The sequence below is a fragment of the Triturus cristatus genome, chromosome 5_2 (genome assembly GCF_964204655.1).
Source record: "Triturus cristatus chromosome 5_2, aTriCri1.1, whole genome shotgun sequence".
Taxonomy (NCBI): Eukaryota; Metazoa; Chordata; class Amphibia; order Caudata; family Salamandridae; genus Triturus; species Triturus cristatus.
This window is the reverse complement of record NC_140588.1, coordinates 35,186,494-35,208,101: the sequence shown is the minus strand read 5'-3', so window position 1 is coordinate 35,208,101 and position 21,608 is coordinate 35,186,494. Positions and strand designations below refer to the sequence as shown.

The 21,608-nt window shown below is 46.1% G+C and overlaps 1 protein-coding gene across 1 annotated transcript in view; it reads left to right on the top strand.

The window, feature by feature from the left end:
- The first annotated feature begins 1,664 nt into the window (after positions 1-1,664).
- GALNT4 (polypeptide N-acetylgalactosaminyltransferase 4) overlaps positions 1,665-21,608 on the top strand; it is a 755,766-nt gene continuing 735,822 nt past the window's right edge. The window contains exon 1 of the mRNA XM_085606793.1: positions 1,665-1,970. The gene's annotated coding sequence lies outside the window, so the exon portion shown is untranslated. The remainder of the gene's footprint in view (positions 1,971-21,608) is intronic.

The following is a 21,608-nucleotide window of genomic DNA, read 5'->3' as shown; positions in this document are numbered from 1 at the left end:
GCTGAGCGATGATCCTTGGGGCACTCCGCAGTTGATTTCCGTGGGTTCGGAGAGGAAGGGTGGTAGTCTGACTCTTTGGGTTCTGCCGGTGGGGAATGAGCGGATCCAGTCGAGAGCGGTTTCTTGTATGCCGGCGTCGTGGAGTCTGGTGGTGAGTTTGCGGTGGGCGACGGTGTCGAATGCTGCAGAGAGGTCGAGTAGGAACAGGGCCGCGGTGTGTCCTTGGTCGAGGAGGGTACGGATGTTGTCTGTGGCTGAGAGTAGGGCGTTTTCGGTGCTGTGGTTGCTGCGGAATCCGGATTGGGAGGGGTCCAGGATGGAGTTTGCTTTGATGAATTTGGTTAGTTGTGTGTTGACGGTCTTTTCTGTGACTTTGGCCGCGAAGGGGAGGAGTGAGATGGGTCTGTAGTTTTTGAGGTCGGTGGGGTCCGCAGATGGCTTCTTGCGCAGGGGTCTGACTTCTGCGCATTTCCAGTCGTAGGGATAGGTGCCGGTCTCTAAGGTGGTGTTGATGGTGTGTCGTAGTTCAGGCGCGATGGTTGCTCTGTGGAAGATGTGCGGGGGCAGGGATCCGTGAGGGTCCCTGAGGGGATGCCTTTCATGGTTGAGGAGGTGTCTTCGGTGGCGACTGGGGTCCAGGTGGAGATGGTGGGCTGGCTGGCATTGCTGGAGAAGGAAGTGGACTCGGAGTTGGGTGTCTACTGTCTGGTTGTTGAAGTTGTCGTAGAGTGTCTTGATTATCAGATGGAAGTAGGATCCGAGCTTGTAGCAGAGGTCCCGGGAACGGGTGATGTCCGTGGTTTCGCTGGGGAGCTTGGTGAATTCCTGGATGACGCTGAAGAGTTGCTTGGAGTTGCCGGCGTTGGCGAGGATCTTGTTTTGGATGAAGGTCCTTTTGGTGGATCGTGGATGGTGAAGCACGTATAATGTAAATAGGTCAGTGGATTACCGCTTTTCTAAGAGACATCCTTTTGTTACTTGCAGTTTATAAGTTAAAATCCTGATATAGAACAGTGAATTATCAACTGTCATCAGAGGACTGCATGCACACTGCAAAGTATAGATTAGAGCGCGGATTAATGTTGCAAAAAGGGTTGATTTGGGTAGAAATTGATTCTTCTTATTAAAATGTTCCGTTTTCAATTCTGAGTTTGTACTTCTCCAGACCAAGCACGCTTTAACTCTACTGTCTACCTGACATGTCACTCCAACACCTTGTAGTCCTCTGGTTATGTAACATTTCCTATACACTGATTTATTTACACAGGCATGATTGATTGCCTCTGTGTAATGTGTGTGTGATGCAAAGTGCTCTGACATCCTACACTAGTATGAGTGGCGCTATATAACTAATTAAATGCATATGAAAGAGAGTGGTTATGGATACTTGAGGGAATCCATGGTCACCAGCTCCAAAATGGATGGGAGGCGCCAACAAATATTGTCGCACTGGGCCCCACCGGCGCTAAAGCCGGCCCTGCTGCCACCTAAACTTTTGCGTCCAGAATGTGGTCCCGCTGAAGGATTTCACTAAGATTTCACTAATAAATAGCACCTCTGCTTTTGCTTCAAAAGAACGCAGCTGCGCTCTAACTACAGACCTCCGTTGGACTGTGGAGTGTGCGAACTGTGAAGTAGAAAAGGGGAGGGACTAAACTGTAAGAGAGGAGGAGGGGAAAGGGGCACGGCTCGCTCGCACTGAGGAAGTGACCATCGAGAAAGTGAAAGAGAGGAGGGCGGCGAGAGGCACGTTACCGACTCTGCCGGAGTGACACATCCGTGCGCACTTCCTGGGAGATCTGTCGCTTGGGGAACTTAATTAAGGTATCCTCCACGTCCCATCAGTGTTCGCCGACATCTCTCGCCTTTCTACTTCGTGGGGCCAGAACACACCCCGGAGAAGAGCTCCCCCCTCTCCTACAGTGGCATAGAGAGGCACCAGTATGCCTTTTCTCTGGGCAGCCTGCACGGTGAGTGTTTCTTACTACTTGTGGCTACTTTTAAGTGCGTGTACGTAAGCCAAGCTTGCTATTCTTCGAGGTCACCGGCTTATTTTGTATGTGCTGGTGAAAGTGCCTCGGTCACCTATCTGTTCCCAACCCGTGTTTGAGTCAGCAGTGTCTGTTGCTTGGGTACAGTTCTCGTTGCGAAGCATTCTGTCGAGTTTTGGTGAATGTATTTTTTACAGGATGACAATACCAAAGTGCGTTCCCGACTTTTTTATTTATGCCCAAATGTCTCAGCTCCCTTCGGACTTAACATTATTTAAATGCAGCTTTTCTCCAAACTCTATTCCCAGTTCGGAAGAAACGTCTGCCAGGCTTCTGTTGTGACCCTTTTGATGCGCGGCGTTGGAGGAAAACATGGGCATTTTGTTCTTCTCGCGTTGTACGTTTTAACAAACACTCTTCGAGATTGTTCTTGGCACGATGTCTAAGTGCTCCTCTTTCAACTTCCAAAAGTTAACATTTGGTATCTTTGCAAGGAAAGTTATATTATCAAAGGAATCTACAAATATACATTGGCACGGGAGCTAGGTGGTAGCCACTGTACACATATCCCGCAGAGGCGATGTGCCAGATTCTGCGACGTGAGCCATGCAAACCTTTGTAGGTTTTACTGTCAGCTTTGTTCAGTTTACCAAGTCCGCGTTAAGACGAATGAAACCTTTGTGAAGTTTATTTACAGACCGTATTTACACGAGACCAGGATGTGATTATTCCCGACCTCGTACTGTGTTGTTTTGCCATACTGTATTGACATTTCAATTACATAGCATTTACAACCACTGAAGAGTGACGAGGCGTTGAAGCGCTTTACGACACACAGCGCCCTCTTCGGAGCCCAAAGTTCGTGGTCAATCCATTGGTTATTAGAATTAGACTTGTGCTCTCAAAGTGACAATTACATGAATCTACTCCAGTTTCCATGTTGTACATTAAAGAGTTCGGTGTGATCATTGGAGGAGGTTATGTGAGAATCAAAAGGTTGATGGAATATTGTTGGTTTGTAGGGATATGATTTCAAAGAGAGATTAAGATAGGCATGCGATTTAGAGTAGTCTATTATTAATACAGGAGGCACGCAAAATGTTGAAGGGAAGAGGGGGCATTCAAAATATGTAATGTTTAAGTCAAGGTAATTGTTTAGTGCATTGTTTTAAGAATATAGTAAGGAAATCTTTGCATACCATGCAGTCTATGGATGTACACCTGTATTGAGAAACACATTGTAAATTGTACTCAAAAGGAATGTGGTTTTTAACAGTCTTTCTAGAGACACTTTACTTTTCAAGGGGTGTCAGATACTTGCCTCAAAAAGCAACCCCAGTGCTTGTTGACACCCCTTTAGGAGCGACTGTCAAGCAGTGCCATTTAAGCATATTCCAGTACCCATAATTACCATTTGACTTTGACAATACTTTTCCCTCACTAGAGCCTTATTTCATAATTGTTACTAAACCTTTTCATAGGTTCCTGTTGACTAAATTTAGGTTTAACTTGATCCATTTTACTTTGGGTAGTTATCCATCATGGGCGAAACCAGAAGCGGCCCCCCCCTGTAACTGTGATAAATTTTCTCAGCAAGACACTATGCATTTCATTATGTTTTGCGAGACATACAGGGACATAAGGAAAAAATACCTGTTACCAATCCTGAGAGAGGCTGGCTTTACTCAAGTTAGGCCTGCATTAATTTATCTCCAGCTCTTGGGCTCCACCTGCATCATCTTTTGTGTGGCCAGCTTTTTAGTGGCGGCAATTAGGATTAAGAAAATGAAAGCCCCACCTAATGCATTATTCTAACCAATTACGTCTTTTAAGTAGATTTTAACATGATCAACTGCCCTGCACTAATTAAAAAATGCTTTTTACTGTATTTATTTTTAGATACATGATTGTTCATTTTTATGTTGTATGTATGTAAATTTTATGTCTTTTATGATTTTAACAAATCGAATAAAGTGTATTTGACTGACTTTGGTCCCGCATCGTTTTGAAGGAGAAGGTGGAGGCTGACATTACCGCAGTTGAAGGAATCGCCGGACGGGACTGCAGGTCCCAGGAGCCCTGAGCGCTGCAGCGCCGCAGCTGTGTAGCGGCACGCCCTCCCGCCATCCCGCCCACTAACGGGATAAAATCACTCGCGGAACCCGCTGGCGCGGGTCCCGCATCGTTTTGAAGGAGAAGGTGGAGGCTGACATTACCGCAGTTGAAGGAATCGCCGGACGGGACTGCAGGTCCCAGGAGCCCTGAGCGCCGCAGCGCCGCAGCTGTGTAGCGGCACGCCCTCCCGCCATCCCGCCCACTAACGGGATAACGATCCACCCCTATTTTCCATTGGATGTTCTTTTGGCCAAATTGCACCATTACAAGCGGAGCGGGACGCGACGCGGGACGCCCTGGACGAAGCCCGGACTAAGGGCGGACAGTCTGAGACAGTCCGGGACAGGAGGGGGCAGGTGGGAGCAGCAGACTGGCTTTTGAATACCTGTGTTACTTAAGTTTACTATTGTTCACTCTGTGGTGTGTATTGATTGCCAAGTTACTGTTGGTTACTGTTTAAAGCTCCCCGGGGATTGGAAGTTATATGTGATAACCTATTTGGGGAACCCTGGTATATTGTTGTTGGTGTCTACAATAAGAAATTTCTGGGGGGTCCCGGAGTCCGATCTGCTAATTATGCCTAAAGCAAAAATAGCAGCCTCGACCACAACCATGGACAATTATTTGGTTAAGATGGTCGATAAAATTAATCAGGAACGTCGGAAATCATTAGGTCGTCCTGGGTCATCGAGTTTGATTTCCCCCCCGCCCATTTGTTTGGCCTCTGAGCACCCCCTTGTTCAGGATCTTAATACTCCCTTATTACCCCCTGATTGTATATCTGAGGGAGTTGTCACTGACACTATCAGTTTGGATAGCGACACCCCTGAGTCCACGATCGACCCTGAACCAGGCCAAGCTATTCTACCTGATGTACCTATCCCCAGTCAGTCTGTTCCCAGACGCCAAAAATTAATACGCACCTGTAGGAACATTACTAAACCCATACAGTCCAAGCGAGGAGGGAATCGCCATACTAATATAAAGGACACCACCCCGCAGATAAATGTCCCAGCCCAATCTGTGCTAACGGAAGGAGTTAAGGTCACTTTAGATAAAGAACAGCTGGATCTTATAACCCAGGCTATAGTTGCTAAGTTTGACATATTTGTTAAACCTTTATTGACCAAACTTTCTACTCTTGCCGATGAAGTAGTCAGATTGGGAGGTATCTTGGATTCTTTTATCAAGGCTAGTCCAGCCCCATCCAATATTACTGGTACACAGGTGCCTGAGGAAATTTCATTAACTACCTCCGATACAGCCCCATTGATGGCCGAGAACAGTAGTTCTGAATGCAGACCCGGGTGTGCCCCTGGAAAGCCTGTTGCGGTTCCCAATGTACCATCTCAGCGGCAAAACACTACTAAACCACCCGCCGTTTTAGCACCGGGGGAATCGTTGGGCCACAATGATAACTTCCCTAGCTCCAGAAACCCCCAACCGAACCTGCCACCTACGTGTGCACCATTTGTTGCTGTCCTTATGAACGTCCCCCCTGTTAAGAGGTTTGATAGCAATCCTGCCAGTGTAGAATCACACTCGTCATTAAAGAATAAAACTGTGGACTGGCTCCACCGACAGTGTGATTTCCCTATAGCACTATCCAGAGATATACTTTGTACCAGGAGAACTAACTGGGTTGGTAAGTCCCGTAAGACATGCGAAGGCGACTGTATAGTCATCAACTTTCGCAACCCTCAACTTACCTCCACAGTTTTAATTAAAGCCGCTTCTCTCCCAGTGACCGAACATGGTATATCCCTGCGGCCCCTTGGGTACTTTTACAGAGATTTTGCAACCCAACCTGTCATTCAATCTGTTGTTGAGCGCCATTGGTATAGGCCTAGAGTACAGGATATGGGTGCTACACCCACTATCTCTACATTTAATAGATTTCAGCCATTAAGTGGGCTTGATTACAATGACTGACTGGAGCCGTCCATAGATGGTGCTAGGACGGAGGACCTGGACTCGAGCAAAGTGAGCTACATTGGGGCCTCCAGGATATCAACAACTATTATTAACAATATTGGTGTAAGCAAACTGGACTCTACTGTGGCATGCGACCAAGAAGATCTGGTTAACGTGAGAGGGGATAGGTCCCCGATGAACCCTTCCACATGTTTAGTTAACTCTGGTTCAAGTGTCATAGCTTGTTGGAATGTTGCGGGACTTTCCCACAAGGATGATTGCTTAGGTTGGTTTGATTTTATCAATCTTTTTAATATTTTATGTTTCCAGGAAACCTGGAGTTTGGTCCCCATTAACTATAACGGGTTTGTCTCGTATTCAATACCTGCAGTGGCTTCAAACTCAGGAAGAGCCAAGGGTGGCCTCCTGACACTGATTTCTGTTGACGCCCCGTTTGTAGTAAAGAAACATGTCCCGGTGGGGGACCATTCCCAGATCCTTTGGCTTTGTAAGGAGCAGGATAGGAATATCCTTTTAATCAATTTTTATAATAATGTTTTTGATAATTCTAGGCAAAGGATAGCTTTTGCTTTGGAGGAAGCTTTGGTTAAAATTGTTACAGGAAATGAAATCGCTTTTGAATTTATCTGGTTGGGTGATTTTAATATTTCTACCTGTGTGTCCTCTGCCCATAGGGTCTGTGGTTTTTTAAGTACCCAAGGAGAGGGAGTCGCCCATTTTCCCCATAATCTTTATGGGGAATCATTAAATAAAATCCTGATGACATATGATATGGTGATCATGGGGAATGCGAGGGGTGTCCGTGATGAAATTGTCCCTACCTTCACGGGCAGAAACGCTAACTCTGTCATTGATTTTATTTGTACTTCCACTAGCCTTATTCCATGGTGTTCAGTCCCTCTGGTAGTAGATAATTTGATTAGTGATCACAACTGCCTGACCATGGAGTTGGCCTTTTGGAAAACTAATGTAGGTCCCAAACCTAGTATTGTGGATAACATTGAACCACATAGACCAAATGGATTTAGAATTAGGTGGAAGGGAGAGAAGGCAGACCTCCTGTCTAGTTCCATCATTGAGAACTGCTCTAAAGAAATTGAAACTATCCTAGTGAGTGAAGAATCGACAGCTGTAATCCTGAATACATTTGTCGATATCAATCACTCCATAGAAGCAGTATTCACCATTAATTTTAAGGGCAATTCAAATCGGCTAAGGGGGTGGTTTGATCATGCCTGTACTGCTGCCCTGAAGAGCCTTAAGGTGGCATTGGCAGAAAAACAGAGGGACATTACTCTTATCCGGCATCTTAGGGCAACCTATAAGGGAGCCGTGTCAGTAAGGAAGGCAGAACTTAAGCGTGAGGCATGGGATAAGTTAGATCGGGCCGCCGAAACCTCTGACTCCTCGCTGTTTTGGGCCACAGTCAACAGCCCTTTCTTAAGGGACGAGGCTGCGCCTATCCTGTCAGCTAACGTTGGCGTGGAAAGCTGGGTTTCCCACTTTTCCCTGATTTTTGATTCTGATAAACACATGGACAATGGTGGTGGGGTCCGGCCAATTATTCCCCTAGATATTACTTGTGCCGAGGTTAAGAAATGCATTGTTGCAAGTAAAGGTGGGAAGGCTCAGGGACCTGATGGTGTGCCGGTGGATATTTACAAAAAAGAACCTGAAATCTGGGGCCCATTACTGACCAAGGTATTTAATACAGCTGTGAGACTTGGTGCACCGCCTACATGGGAGGAATCTATTATTATCCCCATCTATAAAAAGGGGGAGAAGGGTGATGCTAAGAACTATCGGCCTATCTCCCTTCTCGATTCGTCCGTGAAAATTATGAGCCGGGTGCTCCTTGTCAGATTAGAAGAATGGGCTGAAGATAATAATATCCTGGCCAATTCCCAATATGGATTCAGGAAGGGCAGAGGCACAGTTGAACAGTGCCTCAACCTAGAACTACTAATTGGGAAATATACTATGGCCAAGAAAGGTTCCCTCTTCCTCTGTTTCGCCGACCTTAGTAGTGCCTTCGATATGGTTAATCATCAGATTCTTTGGGAGACACTACTTGGTATGGGGGCACCGGAGGGCATTGTCCATTTCCTGGCTAGACTGTACGTTAACCTTAGCTCTAGCGTTCGGTACGGCCCGGGCGGGGAGTGTACTCCTAAGTTTGCTGTTAAGCGTGGCATTAGGCAGGGGTGTGTGTTAGCCCCATTGCTTTTCACACTTTTTATCAACGAGGTAGACTCTGTCTTAAGGTCTGTGGGGGCAGATGCCCCAATGATTCTTGACTCCTATATCCCGGTATTACTGTATGCGGACGACGCAGTACTTCTTTCTAGGACCCCTGTAGGCCTCCAACGCCTTATGGACAGGTTTTCCCTGTTTATTGGGGAAAGGAAGCTGGTCATTAACAAAACAAAGACCTTTGTCATGGAATGTGGTAAGGGCCGTAAAAAACCTCATTCATTCTTTATGGAAGGACAGAGGGTACAGACGGTAGATACATTTAACTACTTGGGTATCACCTTTTCCAAGACAGGTAGCTGGACCAGCGAAGTCACCCACGTTAGAGCAAGAATGGCGAAATGTGCTCACGGGGTATTCACGTTCGCCTATAAGATCGGGGATAAACGGATTAGTGACATGCTGAAGATCTACCAAATGAGGTGCCTTTCAATTGCCCTTTATGGAGCAGGTGTCTGGGGGCATGTTTCGGTTGGGAGTCTCCAAGTGGAGGAAAACCTGTTTCTAAAAAGGTTACTCTGCTTGCCTACTTCAGCATCAACGCATTTGGTCCATAGGGAATTTGGAATATCCCATCTTCTAGATTCCATTGCCCATAGACCTTTAATGCTGTGGCGTGCGATCTGGGCTAAGGAGGAGACCTCCATGAACCGAGCTATTATTAAGGATTGTTTATCTCTAGATAATCATTTGAAGATCCCCTGGGTAAAATTTGTTATGCACAGTTTTAAGGACATATATGGTGTTAATCTTTATGAGGACTGTTATGCTGCCAATAGTATGTCCAAAAGCGAAATGAAGTCTATTTGGTTGTCACTAAAGTTTGAGCAACATTTGAAGGCCAGTAGCAATTTATCCACCTGCAAGCTCTATGACAGCTGTTGTGAGATGTCAGGTTATCAATCTTATTTGAGCTTTGTTACTAGGCCCTCTCACAGGTTCGTTTTAATCAGACTGCGCTTCGGAATTGTTCACCATTTGGTGGCGTTTCCTAATACCAAAAAATACCCCATGGGTCCTTGTCCCTGTGATGGAACTACAGCCCAAAGTACAATGCACCTTCTATTGTTTTGCCCACTATATGGTAATTACCGTATTGCATTTTTAAAACCCCTGTATAAGAAACTCGGTGTCAGAACAGTTAAGGATGTCATGAAACTGATATTTAACCCCTCTCCCGATGTCTGTTTTTTTACAGCCACATTCCTTTTAAAAGCTATCAAGGCTAGGCCTAGTATTATCATCTTTTAAAATTGATATTGTTGTATTTTATGTATTCTGTTTTAACCCCATTGATGAAGTTTTTTATGAATTATTTTTGTTATTAGCTTATGTGTACCATCGATGTTTTTATGTGTACTGCTTTTATGGACTTTGTTGTCAAGCTCCGAATAAAGCTTTATGAATTGAATTGACTGACTTTGACAATACCATTAAAAATATATCTTGTGCTCATCACCCCACTGTAGGTGTGACACAAATACTTGCAAACCCAGAAAGGATACCTGTGTGTATCTCCCTCAGCAATACATTAAATACTTTGAAGTATTATTGCTGCTTATGCATCCAAGTCATGTTACATCATACAAAGTACACATATAAACATGTTAATGTAAACACTCGCCAACTTAATATGTAACAAGGCAGTGGATGAACATGCTGCAGCTATCACTATTAGTAAATTCAGTGCATTGTTAATCCAACCTACTCATTACCTGATTCGGAAGGGCATGGGAAAGGGTGGCTGCCCGCTCCACACCCTGAAGAGCCCTGGCACCAAGGATGAGAGACTCAGTGGTCCACAGAAAAAAATGTCTCTTGTGGTCACACCATGACTCTCCAGCATTCACCTTTCTTCCTAGTACTAATGGCAATGCATCGCTATTCAAATCTCTGTTGACATACCATGACATGTATATATTTTTAGCATTAACATTTGTTCCAGTTAGTAAGAAGTATCTACTACTGGTGGATATTTTCAATTGTTTAAGCTCTGTAAGTGAGAGGGTAGTTTTGTGGCCACCGTTTCGGCCTGTGCTTACAGCGCAGTATTCCAGTCTTCCTGTTGTACTATCTGTGCCCTAACTGTAAAGGTGTCCTTTTCCGTGTATCTGTACATGCCACGCAGGTCCTTCTCTGTTTCCATGTTATAGTGCTCATTTGTGCCTTTGATAATTGAATTGTCTGCGTGTCAACGAAGATTCCATACATACTTCATACATACTTCAAAAGTAAAAATGAAGTATTATTTGCCTATAAAATATCTCCCCACCAGTGCATCTATGGCTGAAGTGAGTGTGTATGGAGTACCCTGATAAAATGCTCCTTTGTCAGCACATCACACTTTTGTTTCTCTGCTCCTGCCATGCAGTCGAGACACTTAATAGTACAGCAGTGACCATAAAGACTTATTGTAAGGTAGTCTTTGTTAATTGAAAATTACCAGTGCTAAAGATTTATTACAGTACATTAAATTACTTTGAGATGGTCTATTACAGGGGTACTCACAAACTTTCTCTCGGGGCCAAATTTACAGTGTGGTTTGTGGCTGAGGGCCGCACTGGTGGGGGCGGGGTCAGTGGTGGAGGGGGGCGGGGCTAGAGCAACAAAACAAAACTGACCATGAGGTTGAACACAGACCCCTGCAGCGGATGCATCCGTCCACTGAGCCACCAGACCCAGCATACACACACACATATGTATACAGTTCATTGGGGATTTGTCCATCAGAAGAACCGCACTTGAACACAAGCTGCTTTTCCCCATAAGCTTTTATTAGGTATGGTTCGTCGTGCTTGCCTGTAATTATTCACACCTGACTGAGCCCGACGCGTTTCGATGACTCTCTTCCTCAGAGGCTCACACAGTCAGGAGTATGCGAATGAAAGTTCCCAGAGTCCTTGTTTGGCAGTCTATCGTACGCAACGTGCTGTCTCATATAGAGCAGCCTCTTTGGGCATACAACATACTGCCAAACAGGGACTCTCTCTCTCTGTCTCCCTCTGTTTGTCTCCCTCTGTGTCCCTTTGTCTCCCTTCCCCTCTGTCTCCCTCCCTCTCTGTCTCCCTCCCTCCCTCTCTGTCTCCCCCTCTCTCTGTCTCACCCTCTCTCTGTCTCCCCCTCTCTCTTCCTCTCTCTGTCTCCCTCCCTTTGTCTCCCTCTGTCTCCCTCCCTTTGTCTCCCTCTCTCTCTCCCTGTCTCCCTCTCTCTCTCTCCCTGTCTCCCTCTTTCTCTGTCACCCTCTGTCTGTCTCCCTCTGTGTCCCTCTGTCTCCCTCTGTGTCCCTCGGTCTCCCTCCCCCTCTGACTCCCTCCCTCTCTGTCTCCCTCCCTCTCTGTCTCCCTCCCTCTCTGTCTCCCTCCTTCTGTCTCCCTCTCTCTCGGTCTCTCTCTCTGTCTCGCTCTGTCTCCCTCCCTCTCGCTGTCTCCCTCCCTCTCTCTGTCTCCCTCCCTCTCGCGGTCTCCCTCTCCGTCTCTCTGTCGCTCTCTGTCTGAGAACTCATTGTCCTTGTGACGAAAGTTAAACGTGCAACCATTCTAAAACCCGCCAAGTTCTACAGGCCATGCTGACCTGTCAGTGGTAACTGGTTGAAGATTAGATTCTGTGTGCTGATTTTTGGCATCATCGGTGATCTTTGGCAGTTGCCAGCCCACAAATACAAGCCCCCTGAATATGGGCCAAACGTACTTTAAAAATATTTTACTGTCATTTATTTTTGTAAAATGGAAAACAAGCACAGTCCAGCAACATCAGTGGACGATTAAACTATGCTTCATTTCTCATGTTTATTCACATCTTTGCTTGGAGCAGTATGTGGCAAGAAGGAATATCTATTTACAATCATTTAACCACCACACCAAAGCAAACAAATCAAGGGGGCTTTTTAACGTGGCAGTTAGAAAGTTTCTCCTTCTCATGCTCTTGCCCAAAATAAGATATATTATATACCTACCAACAGATGTATGTCAAGTTTGTTTCTTAATGGAAGCTGCAGTAGGATGACCTTTTTCGGGTGAGCTTGCGAGCAGGCGCGCAACACCATTTGGACTCTAAGGGCTTCAGCCCCCCTCCCCCCCCTCGTGTGTGGCAGCCCGGGATGAGACACCTTCCCGGGCCACACACAGCCGCACCCGAGCACTTCACAGGTCTTTAAAAGACCATTTGCATGTTAATGAGGCCTTGCAGTTGTTTCACCCCTTTTAAGAGTCCCTGCAGCGCCACTCTGCCTACTGCTTAAAGATTCACCCCCCCCCCCGAAATCAGCTCCACTCTGCCTATAGCTTAGCTTAAAGATTCACCCCCCCCGGAAATTTTTCTTAGCCCCCCCCCCACCACCCGAAATTTGGCTCTAGTTGCGCCTCTGCTTGCGAGGCACTGGTTTTGCGCATGCTTCTTTCATCCTTTACCCAGTGAATGCGGCCCCCGAGGAATCACAACAGGCGGAATTGCAGTTGATTCCCAACTGTCTGTTGTTTTACACGAGGGCCGCATGGAAAGGGCTGGCGGGCCGCAACTGGCCCGCGGGCCGTACTTTGAGTACCGCTGGTCTATTAGATAGTCAGTGTTGATATTTCTTTATCAAAACGTTTTTAAATAATCGTATCTGATTGAAAGGTATATTTTCAGGCGCGCCATTCAGATTCAGAGGTCCCTTGTGACTGGAAATAATCTACTGGAATCTTTCTTGCCAAGCCAGATGCTCAATTGTGCTGTCCTCTAAGTTGTCCCTGTTTTAACTGAAATGATGTTGTATTCTTCCAGAGGGTGCCCGTCCTACTTCCCCGCTTGGTGCCAACACACCCCCTGTAACTAACAACATGTCCCCTGTACCAAATCATAGCCTCTATTCAGATTGAATTAGCAGTAGGTCTGTTGCCTAATCTAGAGGCAAAGTTAAAAATAGCTGTATTTGCCTGAATAAGATCACCTTTGTTGCGAATTTTTAAAGGTCCCCAATTAATTTTAGCATCCAACAGGACCCCAAGATAGGAAAAAGCACTGGTCTTAGGGACCGGGGTAGACCTGACCTTAAAAATATAGGACTTGCTCGAACGAGATCTCATTTGCATTACGTAGGATTTAGAGTTGTTAACCATCAAGTCCTGCTCTTCCATAAATTAAACAAAGGAGTTAAGTAACGTTTGCAGCCCCTTCTCAGTCGCCGTCATCAAGACGGCATCGTCTGCCTACAAAAGGACAGGAAGGCCATGCATTCCCACCTGAGGATAATACACCTTAGACTCCAGTAATACTTTCTCTAAGTTGTTTATGTATAAATTAAACAAAAAAGAGCCAAAATACAACCCTGTTGGACTTCTCTCTGTACAGAGAACTGTCGAGTTACCTTAAAATCTTTAGTGTATCTGACCTCCGCCTTTGTGTCTCGATTGAGATCTTGTAGAAAAAGAACAATATCCCTGTCCACCCCCATAGATAGCATGGTCTGCCACAGCTTACTTCTATTAACGGTATCAAACGCGGGGGACAGGTCCATGAAAGCTAGGTAAATAGTACCGGGACGGGAAACTGCATACTTATTAAGAATCATGAACAGGTTCAGGCATTGGTCCATGGTCGAACGACCAGGACGAAAACCCTACTGAACTTCTGACAAGATGTTATTGTAATCTGCCCAGCTAGATAACCTGTCAATTAAAATATGTCCGACCACTTTGATCACTGAATCCAACAGGGAGATTGGCCTATAACAGTGAGTACTGTCTCTATTCCCTTTTTTAAAAACAGGAACAATAGTGGAGGTGGCCCAGGAACTGGAGGGCCACCTCTAACAGCCACATTGATGATTGAAGTGAGGGCAGGGCCCACAGCTCCAGATTAGAGATGTAGTAGTCAGGAGGAATCCCATCAGGTCCCGGGTCTTGTTACAAGACAACCCAACTATGCCCATCCTAATTTCCCCCTCTAAAACAGACAAGGTGGATTTCCCATCTCCCACTCAACTAAAGGCACTCTGAACAGGTGGGCACCGGAACGTATCCCCGTATCCCCAAAATGGCTGACTCATTCATCCTCAGTGATATGGGCATCAAGGGCGTTTGCTGAGTTCAATGCCAAAAAAGGCTGTTAACAATGCCCCAGAACTTGGTGCTACTCTTAAGGGTACTAGCTTCAATAAGCTCGCTCTAGGCGTCCAACTTCAACGCCTCCTTCCGCCTAGGCAAGGCTCCTTTATACTGCTTTCTAGAGGTCCTTACTAGGCAAGTATCTCTTTGAATGGTACATAGTGCTTGCTTAAGCCTATTAGACACGCAAGAACAAACAGAATCAAACCATCCTGGGCCCGGTCTGAGTGCCTTTTAGGGGCAGGAGCCTCCAATAAGTCATCTATGGAGCAGGAAATAACTGCAAAAGCATTAATGATGTGTCCTGGCTCTGGCTGCGGGGCCAGTGATGTCTGTAGCTCCTTATGACATTTGACTGGTAAGGTCTCATGAAAAGAATCAGGGATAATCTGGGTCCACTTAAACCTTCTCCCACCTTCTGATGCTTTAAAAAAAATACCCTTCCCCCCCTCTTGGTCTGGGCTAGTGAGAGCCAACTGGCTTTAAGACACAAAGGGTTATGATCAGTGTGGATACTCGCTTCGATGGAGAAGTTCAATATAAGATTTAAAAAAAAAGCAGGGTAGAAACTAAAATAAAGTCTATAAATAAATCACTACCATTCCCTTTAATTGTAGGTATAATTTCCATCCGTCCTAGGTCCAGTTTGCCCATTGCTGATAATTGGTCAAACTCATCTACCAGGGCGTTAAGGTTATCTCCCTGGCTGTTATGTTGTAGATGCATCCCTGTGAGATGAGGGCAACCTAGAGATCTAGGGCCTAACTCTCTTTAGTATCCACATAGGTGGATTCTAAAGTCTCCGACCAACATAAGGTGCCTATTAGGGAGGATGGAAGTGTGAAGATTGCTCAAAAATGCACCTAGCTGAGAGATGTTACAAATCTCTCGGAAAGACAATGTGGCATTATAAAAAGTAAAAAGCACCAGTTTACGAAACCCACAGGAGAGTGACATGGCCTGCAAGCATGGATTATCTGTGGACAACACAGCAATACTACATTTCACCATTAGAGAAACATAAACAACTAGGCCCCCCTTAGGTCGACCTGCCCTCGAAGGGGTAGCAGGCACAACAAGCATTGGCATAGCCAATAGGTCTCGCTTTTGGGACCTTATAAGTGTTTAGCCATGCAACAGTCGATGTTGTTGCACCACGGATATTGTGCTGCATAACTAAATACTTATAAGGTCCTAAAAGTGAGACCTATTGGCTATGCCAATGCTTGTTCTTTCCCGTGACCAGACCTATCAACACAACAGGTTCACTTGACCTGCAGGAGGTGAGAGGAGCAGGGCATGGACATCAGGGGGATTCACGGGACACCGTGTTTTTCAGGATTCCCATTGCCTGATGCTGACATCTATTTTCCTCTGCAAGACCAAGCTGCATAAAAAGAAATGAGGCATCTCTGCTCCCACTGGGCTTGGGTTCCATTAAGAGATGTAAGTGCGACCCTGCCATCAATCAGAATACACTGATGCAAACAAAGGATCCGTTGGCTGCCTGAAAATTCACATCGCGGTTTCTTACCATTTCTTTCGAGATGGTGGTGAGTTGATCACTGTGGGTAACAGAACAGAATATGTCACTCCTGGCAACATCTCGTTAGTCGAACCTGCATCTTGTAGAGCACTGGGTTTCTGGTGAACCTACAAGTCTTAAAGGAGAAGGGAGATAACATGGTTTTGTAGCTTGAATCCTTTGAAATCAATTGTAATGAAAATATTTTTGAGTGTGAAGAAGAGATTTCCACTGAAGTCCAAGAGCCTGGTTGTGTTACTTTACATAAAGAGCATTAGAGGTACTGAGGTATGGGTACCTTTAGTGCTTTACATACTTAGAGATTGTGGATACTGCATACTTCATTATACTAGATCTTTGCAGATACTGGTCTGAGCAATGGCGTTTTAAGTTTTGCATCTTTGTGGATAGAGCCAGTATTTATGAAGTTTACAGAACTGGATATTACCTATACTGGCTTTGGAATATAGTATATATAGTATTGTAGACTGAGACATTTCAGATACTGACCTGGTCTTGCTACTTTAAATACTAGACCATTCTGGATTCTGGCCTGGGGCTAGTGGCACATACTAGAGAACAGCCTGCGGTCGGTGACTTACATATTGGTACATCATGGGCATCTTTCAGCCTTTTGTGATTGGTTTACCTGCGAGGGCATCACAGTATTTGGCCTGTGGTAGTTTCTGACATGTAGAGGCACTGTGGGCACTGGCCTGCTGACGTTTCTTCACTTACTGGGGCATTAGGAATACAGCCTATCGGCAGTGTTTACCAATTATGAAGTGATTTGTCTACAGTGATTTCACAACTAGCAATACTGGGTTTGGCTATTGAGGTGCATATAATGAGGTATAGCAGAAAGGCTAAAGAGGGGACATTGTGCAAAATGGTGTCGCTATATTGGGGCAACACTGACCTAACTATGGTGCTTTACTTTCCCAGTATTTTGAATGCAGGCCTACCGACGACATTTTACATCCTGGGACATTGGGAAAACTGTGCCCAAGACCATGTTAAGTACAGGAGCATCGTCGAAGGTCGTCCGGCTCTGTGCTTTACGTCCTGGGACATTGGGAAAACTGTGCCTTAGACCGTAACCTCAGCCGTCGCTCTGTGCAATTTGTGGCTAATGTGACGTCCTTGTCCAGGGCTGCTTTGGGTTCCCCGCCGAGCCCTGAGCTAAACAATTTCGTCCATAAAGTGCTGGTTGGTTTGTCAAGAGGATATACACCTCAGAGTCCGTTTCAAAAGAGCTCTCCGTGCAGAAGCATCAAGTGAGTGAATGCTGGAAGCCTGCCTTATCGGCAAGGAAGAGAACACGCATAAATGTGGAACTTTTCTTTACTACAGTTTATTCTTTAAGAGCAGCAAAAATAAATGCGACAGATGCTCTAATCTGACCGCTTCAGGCTCAGGGCGGCGCTATTAAATTCAGTGACAAATGGAACAAGCATTGAACGCGCGCGCGACGCGATCTGTGGTGGGGGAGGGGAGAAGCAGGAGTTGTGTGCGCTCATGCAAAAGGGAGGAACAAAGCCCGAGAGTTGTGTGTGCACGTGCTAAAAGAAAATTTTAAAAAAGCACGCGAGTGGCAAAGCTGCCGGCTGCGCGCGAATCCTTGTGCTCCCGCGTGTAACCGCAAGCTAGGCGAGCGAAAGCGCGTGGCAGCACTTTTAAAAGCCACTTACAAAATGTCTCGCAGAGCAGCGCATGCGCTGGCTCAGGCGAGACCTAAAAAAGGACTAATGCCCCTCAATAAAAAAAGAGTTTTCGATGCCCCATGTCTCCTGCAGACATATGACATCAAACCCTTTTATAAAACAGTACCATTCTGAGTCAGAAAACTTGCTTGCCAGTCCGACTATGTTCAGTGAGATAAATTTACAGGAATAACTGTGAATAGAACTATCGTCAGGGAGACAATAGTCAAAATGATGAGTAAGCAGGGGTGGGGAAATCATATCGCCCGACGCCCGAGCCATGTTGATTTTTACCACGGGCAAGAAGATTTAATGTCTATATTGTCCGATGGACAAGTAGACATTAAACCGCATGCATAATACAGGTGGGGGCAGTTCGGGACTCGCAGCCAATCAGAAAGGCTGCCAGAGAGCCGGAGACACTTTTGAGGCCTGTGATTGGCTAGCAGCCCAGGACTGGGCTCTCGCCAGTGATTGGCTGGGGGACTGAAACGTCAGTCTCAATAAGCGGTAGTCTCGCTTTCTCAAGCTTAATGGGGTGGACATGCAGAACCACGAGGAAGCTGTCTCAATTTTAACATGAGGGTAGCAGAAATATTTCGGTGCTGGTGGCGTGACCCGAGATAGAGGTGAGGAGAAAGGGTGGCTGGCATTAATGTTACCCGGTTAATGCCGAGTGAGCTTGCGGCACCAGGGGGCGGGGTGTAGGAGTACAGTTAACTTTATTCTCTCTGCTCGCGAAGGAAAAAAAATGCAAAGATCCCGCCGAGAGCTCAACGGATTGCAGTGACAATAACGGTATTATGCTAGTGCTCAGTTCAGAATCCAGGAAAGAAAACCGAGCGCGCTAACTTGGGGTTTGGAGTGGTCTGTTGTGTAAGTGGAGCTCTGCTATGCAACGGCTCATATTATACTAAATGTGGCGTTAAAGAATTGTATCGGGTTGAAAATATTTCAAATTCCGGTGATCAGTGTCTCAGCTACACCACACGGTAGCATTATAGCAAATGAGCAATATGTTTGTTTTACCCTGTATTGCCCATTACAGCTGGTGGAGTGATGGGACGGCTTTCTTACTCTCTCTTCTGCTTTTTACTCACTCTCTGAATCTGCTCCCCCTGTCTGTCTCTCTTCCTCTTCGCGTTAGCCCCTCTCCCTCTCTCTGCTTTGCCCCTCTCTCTGCTTTGCCCCTCTCTCCTCCTTTTTAATAGCTCTCTCTTTATCTGCTGTCCCTGTCTGCTCTCTCTTCCTCTTCTCTCTCCATCTTCCCTCTCCCTCCCTCCCATTCACTTCCTTCCCGTACCGCCCCAGCCAGAGTGCTGCACCTCCTCGCGGGTCGCCTCCTCGCCCTCCTTGCCCCACGGTAATCCACAAACAGTTCGGCCTCGGATGCCTCATTCTGCAGTCGTGTAATGAAAACAATGATTGCAGGGCGAAGAAAAACAGGCCGGCTCCATTACACACCAGAACTGGATGGCGATTGGGGCAAGAGCAGCAAACAGATGAAGACAGCTTCCCTCCAATGCCCCCTAGAACTGGATAGATTGGTCTCCCGGAGCCAGTTTGTCGTACTCACTGTGGATTTGGAAGGAGCACTGGATCCCACCTCCGATCGGGTGATTCAAGTCTCAGACATAGCCTCGGACACTCAAAATACTATCGTTGTTTCCTGCCCTAAAGGAAGAGCTGCTGGACTTCCAACTGAGGAGAGGAATAACCCTAAACTTGAGGAGAAAAAGCCAGGCACAACTCACAGAAGACCTGGCTGTGTGCACCATAAAGATAAAGAATTTGAGGAATAAGGAGCTGTCAGCAAGTAAATATTAAACTACCAAGAACTTTAAAAAAAAAATAATTGATGGGGCGGATGGGTGATTTATATTAATTTCCTTTAGGGACAGAAGCTGCTATCTGTTACCTGCAAAGTGCCTGATCAAATTTGTCTACTTTTTGCCCGTATGAGATTTAAGGTGGTGAACAGTGAGCCGCTGTGTGCTGTTACATATGTAAAGACGAAAAGATGTTGAAATTCCAGGGTCCCGAATCAGTCTCATGTCTCAGACACTCATTCATTGGTGGCCTAATAGAGTGTGTGTGCCTCACATTGCACACACTGTGACATGAGTTAACACTATCCGTCTCATTCACTCTCCCTCGCCTTATTTTTCTCTCACGGGCCCATGTTTCATGCTCTCTTTCCTGCTATTTTTTGTAACATGTGTCTGTTTAACTACCTTTTGAAAAACTGCTTGGCTCGTGAGGATCGTGAGTGCTGCCTGCAGCCATGTGCTGCAAGCGCATCGGCCCTGTCTCTTCCTCCCCAAATCCCCCTCCTATGATCTAAGCCACTGGGGTCGGAGCAGGGGAACTGCAGGTGTCTTTTTACCTTGTATGTGGTAGCAGGTGCAAAAGCCTACCAAACTACCATACTCATATCTATGGCACTTAGGTTACAAACCAATCACTGCAGCATACTCTCGACCTCCTTAGCTGTCTTCTTATAGGGAATGGAGGCTGTAATCTGAAAGTGTCAGTTTGCCTGTGATGTGATCAGATTTTCTCAAGCTCTATTTAGACAAAGTGGGCTCAATGCTTGGGTACGTTAGAGGTACATTAAGAATGTTTAGACTGTTGTTCTCCCCCCTATTGCTGCCCCTCAACCTCATTCCCAGCCCAAAATCCCTCTCGATGCCTGCACTCGCCCATCCACATTATTTTTCATTCTGACTACAGAAATGATTTTCAGGGATCTCAGGGTCATAAGCCCACATTGTCACTGGTTCAGTGTCACTACTAGGTGGAATCAAAGCCTCCAGGACAGGCCCCTGCAGATAAAGAGCTGAATCATTGCCCCCTTCACCTGCGGTGACCAGAACCTCCTTCAGCAGAGACCCTGTGTACAGGCATCTCACAGCCTCCACCTCTACCCCAAGTAATCCAGGGCTGGCCCGGCTCTTTTGACAGTTGGTGGAGATGAGTGTCCTGCAAGATGGATGCTTGTGGCTAGCATCAGAACTCTGCAGTAAAACCTGCACAGTCACCGTTCCATAGAGATGCATGTGCAGTCTGCACATGTGGGTGCCAGTGCCTAGGACGGTCTGTCAGAGAGATTCCTGCCTGTTGTGCTAAATGTTAATGGGTTGGTCAGTGCATGAACTAATAGAGGTTTCATAATATCCCACTGATTAACGTAACTTTCATTTCAACTAAAGCTGTCCATTATTATACATGTAGTTACCTGAAGGTGAAAGACCACAAAAATTTAGAGAATATTTGTATTTTTTAGCCACTACTTTGACCCCCCCCCACCCCCCCCCCCCTTACAGGCTCTCTAACACTGCCTCCCCCTTTTCATGCAGCATCACAGTTCCCATACTGTTTTTTAATTTTTTTTAATGCACTTCAACCACTGAGCAGACAGCTCGCAGGCTGTGCCTGATACCACTGCTGCACTCACACTGCCCTCTGAATACAGTATTCAGGACTTGCTGCCATGGGGTTTGGAGAGCAGGGCAGGAGAAGAGGTAGGCGGAGGGCCTCCTGTCATAGACTCCAGACTGAAAGAAGGGAGCAAAGAGTCCCCTTTTTTTAAAGAGAGAGTGGGACTGCCCCACCATTTTACCAACCACCATCCCTATGCCCTTCACACACACACACCCACCCAGCTCCCAACCCCCCAGTTACTGCCAGAGCTGCCGACTTTGAACCTTGGGGACCAGGTTCAAGTCTCACCATTGCTAAACATCCTGAGATTCTGGGCAGATAACTTAATCTGCTCTGTCCTAAAAACAAATGCTCATGACCTTGTGTAATGTAACTGGTGCTCATGAAAAGCACACCAATACCTTTGCAAAAAATAAATGCCCATACGACAAGCATGGTGCTTTCCTTTCACAGATGAAGCAGATTCTGAAGCTTTCCCAGTTTTAAAGGTGAAAGGAAAGAATCCTGAACTCGGACTTTATACCACATGCAGTGCAAGAGGTGCAGGGAAAGTGCCTCA